The sequence below is a fragment of the Somniosus microcephalus genome, chromosome 4, assembly GCF_052327205.1.
Source record: "Somniosus microcephalus isolate GS21.2 chromosome 4, FLI_Smic_1.0, whole genome shotgun sequence".
NCBI classification, from domain to species: Eukaryota; Metazoa; Chordata; class Chondrichthyes; order Squaliformes; family Somniosidae; genus Somniosus; species Somniosus microcephalus.
Window position 1 is genome coordinate 241,922,572 of NC_140990.1, and position 13,799 is coordinate 241,936,370.

Genomic DNA, 13,799 nt, shown 5'->3' on the forward strand with positions numbered 1-13,799 from the left:
TTCTGTCACAGTCTTCCTCTATATTAACTATACCCCCCAATTTGGTGTCAGTAAAGTTATTAAGGAATATGGAACCAAGGGGGGGGGGTAAGTGGAGTTGAGATACACGTCAGCCATAATCTAACTGAATGGTGGAACAGTCTCAAGGGGCTGAATGGCCTATACCTGTTCCGATGTTCTTATGACTCAATTCCACGGCCACATACTACAGTTGCTACAAAATAACCTATTGAACATAAATTACATAAAAGTAAAACATTTACTTGGGTGGGGTATTAATGATTGGCTCCAACTTAAATCTGCAGATTTATTATTTGGGATTCCTCCAGGGTATTCCTACTTCTGAGAAGTTACAGCTGAGTCCTAGGCTGCACACAATTCCACAGATAAGAATGAGCAGGGTACCTGTTATCAGGCCTCTATCTACATAGATCAAATCATCACAAACATTGTTGAGTGGTTACTTTAGACATTCCACCATCGTCCTTATATGCAGAGATGCTCGAACCTTGCATTCCCTTATACAGTGCAGAACTTACAAACCCTATGTTCAGCAGAAAGTTTTTTCACTCATCTTTGGATCTTACAGGCAATACAGGACATTGAGGTACTCGGGTAGTGTGGAACCTCGTTCCCACAACTGACATCTCATAATCGGGAACTGTCATAGGAACATCCAAAAATGACGGGCAGGAAATATCAACTGATCCATCAAGCCTGCCCCACTCTGATGATGCCTGGAGCATGACTAAACACTTCCTACTCACCCTTCACCCCCCTCCCCGACCCTGCCATCTTCTGGGAGGTACATTACCTTAAAACAGAACCAGGTGAATCCTTTATCCCTTCACCTTAACTCTTCGTCAAACAACCATCTGGGGATTTACCATCCACTTCTGTGGAATTATTAGATGTCTAAAGAAAGAACTTGCATTTATATAGTGCCTTTCACAACCTCATTGAAACTTATAAAATTCTATCAGGACTAGACAGACTAGATGCAGGAACGATGTTCCCAATGGCGGGGGAGTCCAGAACCAGGGGTCACAGTCCAAGGATAAGGGGTAAGCCATTTAGGACTGAGATGAGGAATTTCTTCACCCACAGAGTGGTGAACCTGTAGAATTCTCTACCACAGAAGGCAGTTGAGGCCAATTCATTAAATATATTCAAGAAGGAGTTAGATATATTTCTTACGGCTAAAGGGATCAAGACCTGGGACTAGGGACAGGGTCACTGGCAAGGCTTGGAAGCTAAGCAGAGCCAGGACCTGGTTAGTACCTGGAGGAGTGACCATCAGGGAAGACCAGGTGCAGAAGGTCACAGGAAGGAGCCCCGAGGAGGGGCGGTTGGTGAGAAGGTCACGGAAGGAGCTCCGGGAGGGGCAGCTGGTGAGCAGGCCCGGGCGTTGGGCTGAAGATTGTCGGACAGGAGGAATGGTGGAAATGGAATGGCGGCGCGCACAGACGCAGCGGCTTTGCTTCTCCCAGGACGGTGCTATTTACGTTTAATGTTAATGTTATTTGTACTGGACTCATGGGAGCTTGCAAGATCACATTTCGTTGTACAATGACAATAAAGTTGAATTATTATTAGATGGGGAGAAGGCAGGGATAGGGTACTGAATTTGGATGATCAGCCATGATCTCATTGAATGGCGGAGCGGGGCCGAATGGCCTTCTCCTGCTCCTATCTTCTATGTTTCTCGGGTGTCCCAATGAAGTACTTTTGAAGTGTAGAAACTGTTGTACTGTAGGAAACATGGTCACCATTTTGTGCACAGCAAGCTTTCACAAACAACATGATAATCACCAGATAATCCGTTTTAGCAATGTTGGTTGAGGGATAAATATTGGCCAGGATACCAGGGAGAACTCCACTGCTCTTCTTCAAAATAGTGCCATGGGATCTTTTATGTCCTCCTGAGAGGGCAGACGGGGCCTCGGCTTAATGTCTCATATGAAAGACATCACCTCCAGCATTCAGTCCTGTACTGGACTGTCAGCCTAGATTTTGTGCTCAAGGCTCTGGAGTGGGACTCAAACCACAACCTCAGGTGCAAGAGTGCTAACAACTGAGCCACAGCTGACAGGAAGTCATTTTACAAAAGGTTACATAAAAACATTAGAAATAGGAGCAGGAGCAGGCCATTCGGCCCCTCGAGCCTGCTACGCCATTTAATGAGATCATGGCTGATCCGATTTTGGCGTCAACTCCACTTTCCTGCCTGCTCCCCATAACCCTTGACTCCCCTGTTGCTCAAAAATCTGTCTATCTCAGCCTTGAATATATTCAATGACTCAGCTTCCACAGCGCTCTGGGATAAAGAATTCCAAAGATTCACGACCCTCTGAGAAAAGAAATTCCTCATCTCCATCTTAAACGGGCGACCCCTTATTCTGAGACTCTGCCCCCTCGTTCTAGATTCCCTGATGAAGGGAAACATCCTCTCAGCATCTACCTTGTCCAACCCCCTCAGAGTCTTATATGTTTCAATAAGGTCACCTCTCATTCTTCTAAACTCCAATGAGTATAGTCCAACCTGCTCAACCTTTCCTCATAAGACAACCCTGCCATCTTAGGAATCAACCTAGTGAACCTTCTCGGAACTGCCTCCAATGCAAGTATATCCCTCCTTAAATAAGGGGACCAAAACTGTACGCAGTACTCTAGGTGTGATCTCACCAGCGCCCTGTACAGTTGTAGCAAGACTACCCTGCTTTTATACTCTATCCCCTTTGAAACAAAGGCCAACATTCCATTTGCCTTCCTAATTACTTGCTGCACCTGCATGTTAACTTTTTGTGTTTCCTGCACGAGGACACCCAAATCCCTCTGTACTGCTGCATTCTGTAGTCTTTCTCCATTTAAATATTTTTCTTTTCTATTCTTCCTACCAAAGTGGATAACTTCACATTTTCCCACATTATACTCCATCTGCCAAATTCTTGCCCATTCACTTAACCTATCTATATCCCTTTGCAGACTTTTTATGTCCTCCTCGCAACTTGCTTTCCCACCTATCTTTGTATTGTTTGCCAATTTGGTTACAATACACCCGCTTCCTTCATCCAAGTCATTAATATGGATTAAAAATAGTTGAGGCCCCAGCACTGATCCCTGTGGCACCCCACTAGTTACAGATTGCTATCCTGAAAATGACCCATTTATCCTGACTGTTTTCTGTTAGTTAGCCAACCCCCAACACCATGAGCTCTTATCTTATGCAGTAACCTTTTATGTGGCACCTTGTCAATTGCCTTTTGGAAATCCAAATACACTGCATCTACTGGTTCCCCTTTATCCACCTTGCTCGTTACCTCCTCAAAGAACTCTAATAGATTTGTCAAACACGATTTCCCTCTGTTTGATTGTATTATGATTTTCTAAATGCCCTGCTACTATTTCCTTAATCATGGATTCGAGCATTTTGCCAATGACAGATGTTAGGCTAACTGGCCTATAGTTTCCTGCTTTCTGTCTCCTTTTTTGAATAAGGGCGTTACAATAAGGGATTGTGGATGCATTGGTAATAATTTTCCAAAACTCCCTGGACTCGGCAAAGGTCCCGGCCGACTGGAAAACTGCTAATGTAACACCCTTATTTAAAAAGGGCAGTAGACAGAAGGCTGGAAACTATAGACCTGTTAGCCTAACATCTGTGGTAGGTAAAATTTTGGAGTCCATTATTAAGGAGACAGTAACAGGACATTTGGATAATCATAATTTAATAGGACAAAGTCAGCATGGTTTTATGAAGGGGAAGTCATGTTTGACAAACTTGCTGGAGTTCTTTGAGGAAGTAACATATAGGGTGGATAAAGGGGAACCAGTGGACGTAGTGTATTTAGACTTCCAAAAGGCATTTGACAAGGTGCCACACAAAAGATTATTGCTTAAGATAAAAAATCACGGGATTGGGGGTAATATTCTGGCATGGATAGAGGATTGGCTATCTAACAGAAGGCAGAGAGTTGGGATAAATGGTTCATTCTCAGACTGGCAATCAGTAACTAGTGGTGTTCCGCAGGGGTCAGTGCTGGGTCCCCAACTCTTTACAATCTATATTAACGATTTGGAGGAGGGGACCGAGTGTAACATATCAAAGTTTGCAAATGATACTAAGATGGGAGGGAAAGTAGTGAGTGAGGAGGACATAAAAAACCTGCAAGGGGACATAGACAGGCTAAGTAAGTGGGCAGAGATTTGGCAGATGGAATACAATACTGGAAAGTGTGAGGTTATGCACTTTGGCAGGAAAAATCGTAGAGTAAGTTATTATCTTAATGGCAAGAAACTGGAAAGTACTGAAGTACAAAGGGATCTGGGGGTCCTGGTGCACGAAACTCAACAGGTTAGTATGCAGATGCAGCAAGTGATTAAGAAGGCCAATGGAATGTTGGCTTTCATTGCTAGGGGGATAGAATATAAAAATAGGGAGGTATTGCTTCAGCTTCCCCGCATCCACCCGATCCAACCCCTTCACAATCTTATATGTTTCAATAAGATCGCCTCTCATTCTTCTGAACTCCAATGAGTAGAGTCCCAATCTACTCAACCTCTCCTCATATGTCCATCCCCTCATCCCCGGGATGAACCGAGTGAACCTTCTTTGTACTGACTCGAGAGCAAGCCTACATTTCGTTGTACTGCACTTGTGCACTAACAATGACAATAAAAGTTGATTTGATTTGTATTGGTGAGACCGCACCTGGAATACTGCGTACAGTTTTGGTGTCCATACTTAAGAAAGGACATACTTGCTCTCGAGTCAGTACAAAGAAGGTTCACTCGGTTAATCCCGGGGATGAGGGGATGGACATATGAGGAGAGGTTGAGTAGATTGGGACTCTACTCATTGGAGTTCAGAAGAATGAGAGGCGATCTTATTGAAACATATAAGATTGTGAAGGGGTTGGATCGGGTGGATGCGGGGAAGATGTTCCCGATGATGGGTGAAACTAGAACTAGGGGGCATAGTCTTAGAGTAAGGGGCTGCTCTTTCAAAACTGAGATGAGGAGGAACTACTTCACTCAGAGGGTGGTAGGTCCATGGAATATGCTGCCGCAAAAAGCTGTAGAAGCTACATCATTACATAAATTTACAACAGAAATAGACAGTTTCCTAGAAGGGAATTAAGGGTTACGGGGAGCAGGCAGGAATTTGGACATGAGTCTAGGTTCGGATCGGTCATGGCCCTGTGGGTAGCGGAGCGGGCCCAGGGGCCATGTAGCCTGATCCTGCTCCTATTTCGTGTGTCTAATTCTGTTAGATTCAGGAGATGGTTCTGTGATAGTGGATTGGCAGTTAGGATCAGATCAGCCATGATCTTATTGAATGGCGGAGCAGGCTCGAGGGGCCGATTGGCCTACTCCTGCTCCTATTTCTTATGTTCTTATTTGGGGTTTTCCACTCTGCAGGGACTTTTCCAGGTCAAGGAAATTTTGGAAGATTACAACCAATGCATCTGCTATTTCTGTAGCCACTTCTTTTGAGACCCTAGGTTGCAGGCCATCAGGTTGAGGGGACCTGTCAGCCTTTAGACCCATAAGTTTGCCTAGCACTTTTTCTCTAGTGATAGTTTTAAGTTCCTCCCTCCCTTTTGCCACTTGATTTTCTACTATTACTGGGATGTTTTAGTGTCCTCTACTGTGAAAAACGTTGTGGAACCGACCAGGGAACAGGCTATTTTAGATCTGGTAATGTGTAATGAAACAGGATTAATTAATGATCTCAAAGTAAAAGATCCTAGGGAAGAGTGATCATAACATGATAGAATTCCACATTCAGTTTGAAGGTGAGAAACTTGGATCTGAAACTAGAGTATTGAACTTAAATAAAGGCAATTACAAAGGTATGAGGAGAGAGTTGGCTAAAGTGGACTGGGAAAATAGATTAAAAGGTAAGACGGTAGAAAAGCGGTGGCAGACATTTAAAGATATTTCATGACACTCAACAAAGATATATTTCAGTGAGAAAGAAACTCTACGAGAAGGATGAACCATCCGTGGCCAACTAAGGAAGTTAAGGAGGGTATCAAATTGAAAGAAAAGGCACACAATGTTGCAAAGATTAGTGGTAGGCCAGAAGATTGGGAAATGTTTAGAAACTTGCAAAAGATGACTAAAAAATAAGAGGGAGAAAATAGATTGAGAGTAAACTAGCAAGCAATATAAAAACAGACAGTAAGAGCTTCTACAAGTACATAAAAAAGAGAGCAGCTAAAGTAAATGTTGGTCCCTTAGAGGATGAGACTGGGGAATTAATAATGGGAAACAAGGAAATGGCAGAGACTTTGAACAAATATTTTGTATCTGCATGGTAGAAGACACAAAAAGCATCCCAATAATAGTGTAAAATCAAGGGGCAAAAGGGAGGGAGGAACTTAAAACAATCAATCACTATCACTAGAAAAAAAGTACTAGGCAAACTAATGGGACTAAAGGCTGACAAGTCCCCATGACCTGATGGCCTGCATCCTAGGGTCTTAAAACATAGAAGATAGGAGCAGGAGTAGGCCATTCGGCCCCTCGAGCCTGCTCCGCCATTCAATGAGATCATGGCTGATCATCCAAATTCAGTACCCTGTCCCTGCCTTCTCCCCATATCCCTTTAGCCTTAAGAAATATATCCAACTCCTTCTTGAATATATTTAATGAATTGGCCTCCACTGCCTTCTGTGGTAGAGAATTCCACAGGTTCACCACTCTCTGGGTGAAGAAATTCCTCATCTCTGTCGTAAATGGCTTACTCCTTATCCTTAGACTGTGACACATGGTCCTGGACTCCCTGGGCATCAGGAACATCCTTCCTCCATCTAGTCTGTCCAGTCCTGTTAGAATTTTATAAGTTTCAATGAGATCCCCTCTCATTCTTCTAAACTCCAGCGAGTACAAGCCCAATCTCTCCTCATATGTTATTCCTGCCATCCCAGGTATCACTCTGGTGAATATTCGCTGCACTCCCTCCATGGTAAGAACATCCTTCCTCAGATAAGGCGACCAAAACTGTACACAATACTCGAGGTGTGATCTCACCAAGGCCCTGTACAACTGCAGCAAGACATCCTTGTTCTTGTACTCGAACCCTCGCTACGAAGGCCAACATACCATTTGCCTTCTTAACCGCCTGCTGCACCTGCATGCTTACCTTGACTGGTGCACAAGGACACCCAGGTCTCGTTGCACTTCCCCTTCTCCCAATCTATTGCCGTTCAGATAATAATTTGCCTTCCTGTTTTTGCCACCAAAGTGGATAACCTCACATTTATTCACATTATACGGCATCTACCACGCTTCTGCCCAATCACCCAACCTGTCCAAATCATACTGGAGTTTCTCGGCATCCTTCTCACAGCACACACGCCCACCCAGCTTTGTGTCATCTGCAAACTTAGAGATACTACATCTAGTTCCCTCGTCTAGATCATTTATATATATATTGTGAATAGCTGGGGTCCTAGGACCGATCCCTGCGGTACCCCACTAGTCACTGCCTGCCACTCGGAAAAAGACCCGTTTATTCCAACTCTTTGCTTCCTGTCTGCCAACCAGTTCTCTATCCAAGTCAGTACCTTGCCCCCAATCCCATGTGCCTTAACGTTACAAGCTAATCTCTTATGCGGGACCTTATCAAAAGCCTTCTGAAAGTCCAAATACATCACACCCACTGGTTCTCCCTTATCTATTCTACCAGTTACATCCTCAAAAAATTCCAGTAATTAGTCAAGCATGATTTACCTTTTGTAAATCCATGTTGACTTTGTCCGATCCTGTCACTGTTTTCCAAGTGCTCTGCTATTACATCTTTTATAACGGACACTAGCATTTTCCCCACTACCGCTGTCAGGCTTACCAGTCTATAATTCCCCGTTTTCTCTCTACCACCTTTTTTGGAAAGAAGTGGCTGCACAGATAGTGGATGCATTGGTTGTAATCTTCCAAAATTCCCTAGATTCTGGAAAGGTTCCAGTGGATTGGAAAACCGCAAATTTAATGCCCCTATTCAAGAAAGGAGGGAGACAGAAGGCAGGAAACTATAGGCCAGTTAGCCTAACATCTGTCATTGGGAAAATGCTGGAATCCATTATTAAGGAAGTAGTAGCAGGACATTTAGAAAATCATAATACAATCAAGCAAAGTCAACATGGTTTTATGAAAGGGATATCATGTTTGACAAATTTATTAGAGTTCTTTGAGGGTGTAATGAGAAGGGTAGATAAAGGGGAACCAGTAATATTTGGATTTCCAAAAGGCATTCGCAAAGGTGACACATAAAATGTTACTGCACAAGCACTCATGGTGTTGGGGGTAATAGATTAGCATGGATACAGGATTGGCTAACAGAAAACAGAGTCGGGATAAATGGGTCATTTTCAGGTTGGCAAACTGTAACTAGTAGGGTGCCACAGGGAAAAGTGCTGGGGCCTCAACTATTTACAATCTATATTAATGACTTGGATGAAGGGACCAAGTGTACTGTAGCCAAATTTGCTGACGGTACAGATAGGTGGGAAAGCAAGTTGTGAGGAGGACACAAAGAGTCTGCAAAGGCCTAAAGGAGTGGGCAAAACTTTGGCAGATGGAGTATAATGTGGGAAAATGTGAGGTTATCCTTTATTGCAAGGGGGATGGAGTATAAAAGTAGGGAAGTCTTACTACAACTGTACAGGGCGTTGGTGAGACCACATCTAGAGACCACAACTGCATACAGTTTTGGTGGTCTTTAAGGAGGGATATACTTGCATTGGAGGCAGTGAAGAGAAGGCTCACTAGGTTGATTCCTGGGATGAAAGGGTTGTCTTATGAGGAAAGGTGGAGCAGGTTGGGCCTATACTAATTGGAGTTTAGAAGAATGAATGAGAGGTGATCTTATTGAAACATAAGATGCTGAGGGGGCTTGACAGGGTAGATAAGAGTCATAGGGCTGGATTTTGATACTGGAGGCATGTAGGAGGCGGGACTACAACTTTTGGGGTTGTAGTCCCGCATCCATCGAGTTGTGGCCAACCCACGAGATTTTCACTTGATTGACCTTAGGCCAATTAAGGGCCACCCGGCAACAGGTGACATCACAGATTGACATTTCATCTGTCAAGAGCTTTTGACAGATGAAATATCAGCGTTCGAAAACTCTTTGAAGCTGTCAAACACTGACAATCTGTACACCAAGTTAATTCCTTCCTCTCAGGCTGATTTAGAGACCTCTCCAGAACAGAAAGCTGAATGCTGCAACTTCTGCTTTCTGTGCCAGTGAGATGAGGGACTCCCGAGACCTGAAGGAAGGCTGTAAAGGTAAGTAAAACTTATTTAAACACTTTACACACACCAAACACACTTACCTCTGCACTCATGCACACATCACGCACCTGAACACCAGACATCTCGAACCCTCCAAGCCCTTCAGTCCAACGGTCCACCTCGCTAACTTGGCGTGGTTTGGAGCCGTCGGGCATCCCACACTTCAGGGATAAAAATAGGGATTAGGCTAAAAACTGCCTGTTAACAGGCAGTTAATTGGCACTAATCCCCTTCCCGCCTCGGGGAGGCGGGTCCCAGCACAGGTCGGGTATCCGCCTCCTTTGAAACTGGCATGGGGCGGGGCAGGATATGTTTGTGCCCCCCCCCCCGATTTTAACTCCCCACATGCGTCCAATCCCACTTCAACGGCCCAATGAAAATCGAGCCCAGAGAGTTATACAGCACAGAAAGAGGCTCTTCGGCCCATTGTGTCTGCGCTGGCCATCAAGCCCTGTCTAGTCTAATCCCACTTTCCAGCAGTTGGTCCATAGCCTTGTATGCTATGGCATTTCAAGTGCTCATCTAAATGCTTCTTGAATGTTGAGGGTTCCTGCTTCTACCACCCGTTCAGGCAGTGAGTTCCAGATTTCAACCACCCTCTGGGTGAAAATGTTTTTCCTCAAATCCCCTATAAACCTCCTGCTCCTTACCTTGAAACTATGCCCCCTGGTTATTGACCCCTCTACTAAGGGGAAAAGTTCTTCTCTATCTATGCCCCTCACAATTTTGTACACATCAATCAGGTCCCCCCTCAGCCTTCTCTGCTCTAAGGAAAACAACCCCAGCCTGTCCAGTCTCTCTTCATAGTTGAAGCGCTCCAGCCCAGGTAACATCCTAGTGAATCTCCTCTGCACCCTCTCCAATGGAATCACATCCTTCCTATAGTGTGGCGACCAGAACTGCACACAGTATTCCAGCTGTGGCCTAATTAGCATTTTGTACAGCTCCATCACAACCTCCCTGCTCTTATATTCTATGCCTTGGCTAATGAAGGCAAGTATCCTATATGCCTTTTTAACCACCTTATCTACTTGTCCTGCTGCCTTCAGGGATCTATGTACATACACACCAAGGTCCCTCTGATCCTCTGTCACTCCTAGAGTCCTACCATTTATTGTGTATTCCCTTGCCTTGTTAGTCCTCCCAAAATGCATCACCTCACACTTTTCAGGGTTAAATTCCATTTGCCACCGTTCTGCCCATCTAACCAACCCATCTATATCATCCTGTAGCCTGAGGCTTCCCTCCTCGCTATTTACCACTCCACCAATTTGCGTGTCATCTGCGATCTTACTGATCGTACCTCCTGCATTCATACCAATCCCTGCGGTACACCACTGGCCACAGGCTTCCAGTCGCAAAAACAACCTTCGACCATCACCCTCTGCCTCCTGCCACTAAGCCAATTTTGGAACCAATGTGCCAAATTGCCCTGGATTCCATGGGCTCTTACCTTCTTGACCAGTCTCCCATGCAGGACTTTGTCAAAAGCCTTACTGAAGTCCATGTAGACTACATCAACTGCACTACCCTCATCCACACACCTAATCACCCCCTCGAAAAATTCAATCAAATTGGTTAGACTGGATCTCCACCTGTCAAAGTCATGCTGACTATCCTTGATTAATCCTTGCCTCTCCAAGTGGAGACTAATTCTGTCCCTCAGAATTTTTCCAATAATTTCCCTACCACTGATGTTAGGCTCACTGGCCTGTAATTCCCTGGTTAATCCCTACTACCCTTCTTGAATAATGGTACTACTTTAGCTGTCCTCCAGTCCTCTGGCACTTCCCCTGTGGCCAGAGGTTCTGAAAATTTGTGTCAGAGCCCCTGCAATCTCCTCCCTTGCCTCACACAGCAGCCTGGGGTACATCTTGTCTAGGCCTGGGGATTTATCCACTTTTAAGCCCACTTAAACCGCTAGTACCTCCTCCCTCTCAATAATTTGTTCAAGTATATCACAATCCCCCTGCCTGATTTCTATGCCTACATCATCTTTTTCCATAGTGAACACAGATGTAAAATATTCATTTAAAACCTCACCTACATCTTCTGGCTCTGCACACAAATTGCCACTTTGGTCCCTAATGGGCCCTACTCTTTCCCAGGTTATCCTCTTGCCCTTAATATACTTATAAAACACCTTGGGATTTTCCTTTATTTTGCCCATCAGTTTTGTCATGCCCCCTCTTCGCTCTCCTAATTTCTTTAAGTAACCCCCTGCACTTTCTATACTCCTCTAGGGCTTCCACGGTTTTTAGTCCTTTGTATCTGCCAAAAGCCTCCCTTTTTTTCCCTAATCCATTCTTGTATATCCCTTGACATCCAGGGTTCCCTGGGCTTGTTGGTCCCACCCTTGACCTTTACAGGAACATGTTGGCTCTCTATTTCCTTTCTGAAAGACTCCCACTGCTCTGTTGTGGATTTCCCTACAAGTAGCCGATCCCAGTCCACTTTGGCCAGATCCTGCCTTATCATATTAAAATAGGCCTTTCCCCAATTTAGAACCTTTATTTCCAGTCCATCTTTGTCCTTTTCCATGACTACCTTAAATCTCACCGAATTATGGTCACCGTCACCAAAATGCTCTCCTACTGACACTTCTACCACTTGCCTGGCTACATTCCCTAGAATTAGGTCCAGTACCGCCCCCTCTCTTATTGGACTTTCTACATGCTGGCTCAAAAAGCTCTCCTGGATGCACTTTAAGAATTCCGCACCCTCTAAGCCTTTCACACTCTGACTATCCCAGTTAATATTGGGGAAGTTGAAATCCCCTACTATTATTTCTACACTTCTGAGATTTGCCTACATATCTGTTCCTCCATCTCCTGGGGGCCTATAGTACACTCCCAGCAAAGTGCTTGCCCCCTTTTTGTTTTTAAGTTCTAGCCATATGGCCTCATTAGAGGAACCTGCTTACTGCAGTAATTGACTCGATTAATATTGCGACACGCCTCTGTCTCGCCTGAAGATTCTATACCCCAGAATATTGAGCTGCCAGTCCTGCCCCTCCCTCAACCATGTCTCTGTGATAGCAACAATATCATACTCCCATGTGTTCATTAACATCTTCAATTCATCTCTTACTCATAAGACTCCTTACATTAAAATAAATGCCATCCAGCCTTGCCATACTTCCTTGTGCCAGTACATATTTGCTGTGCCTTCCAGGCGGACTTGTTTTTCCCTCTATATTTGGCTGTGCGTCACCCCTTACGACAGCTCCACTCCGTATCCCATGCCCCTAAGTTAGTTTAAACCCCCCCAACAGCACTAACAAACCTCCCCGCAAGGATGTTGGTCCCGTTCCGGTTCAGGCGCAACCCATCCGACTTGTACAGGTCCCACCTTCCCCAGAAGCAGACCCAGTGATCCAGGAAACTAAAGCCCTCCCTCCTGCACCAACTCTTTAGCCACGCATTCATCTGCTCTATCCTCCTATTCCTATACTCACTAGCACGTGGCACCGGGAATAATCCAGAGATTACAACCTTTGAGGTCCTGCTTTTTAATCTGCTTCCTAGCTCCCTAAATTCTTGCTGCAGGACCTCATCCCTCTTTCTAGATGCTGAGGGGATCTAGAACTAGGGGACAGAGTTTCAGAATAAGGAGTCGCCCATTTAAGACAGAGAAGGAATTTCTTCTGAGGGTTGTGAATCTTTGGAATTCTCTACCCCAGAGACCTGTGGCAGAGATAAGACAGATTTTTGAGCAACAGAGGAGTCAAGGGTTATGGGGAACAGGCAGAAAAGTGGAGTTGAGGCCAAGATCAGATTAGCATTGATCGTACTGAATAACAGAGCAGGCTCAAGGGGCCGAATGGCCTACTCCTGCTCCTATTTCTTATGGAGCCTTCCGGGCAACATCAGGTGATTTGTGCCACATTAGCCAGTCAGCAGCTCACCACTGTATCAAGGTCACTGATGCTCTCAAGAGGGCTGCACAGCTAATTTTCTTCCAATACAGAAGCAAAGTGAGAGAGAGCACTATCTAGTTCTGTTGGTTGGCTGGCAGGAAGCAATGAATGTAACATGCCACACACAGGCCTTTATCAAAATGTATAGAAAGGACTTCCATTCCATCAATGTACAGCTATTATGCAATGCTGATAACTTGATCCTACATATCCATAGGGAATAGCTAGGGAACAATAACTCATTCATTATGTGATAATCCACCACTGGAGCCCTCATGACTCAAAGCTATGCATCAGGTTAGTGAATCAGGACGGTCTCCTTCACTCATGGATGATGCAGAAAATGGGGTAGAACAGATATAAGGTTTATGCAACCAGATGTGCCATAGAGCACACTATAGGCATCGTGAAGTCTGGTGGAGCACTGCTGTATAATCCAGCCAGAGTCACCAATATTACTGTAGCATAGTGCATGATTCATAATATTGGCATGAAAAAAGGCTTGCTGCTTCCGGAGCCTGAAGGTGGTGGCGGTGAGAAAGCATCCACATCCAGAGAATGCACAGAGACAAAGTGGAAC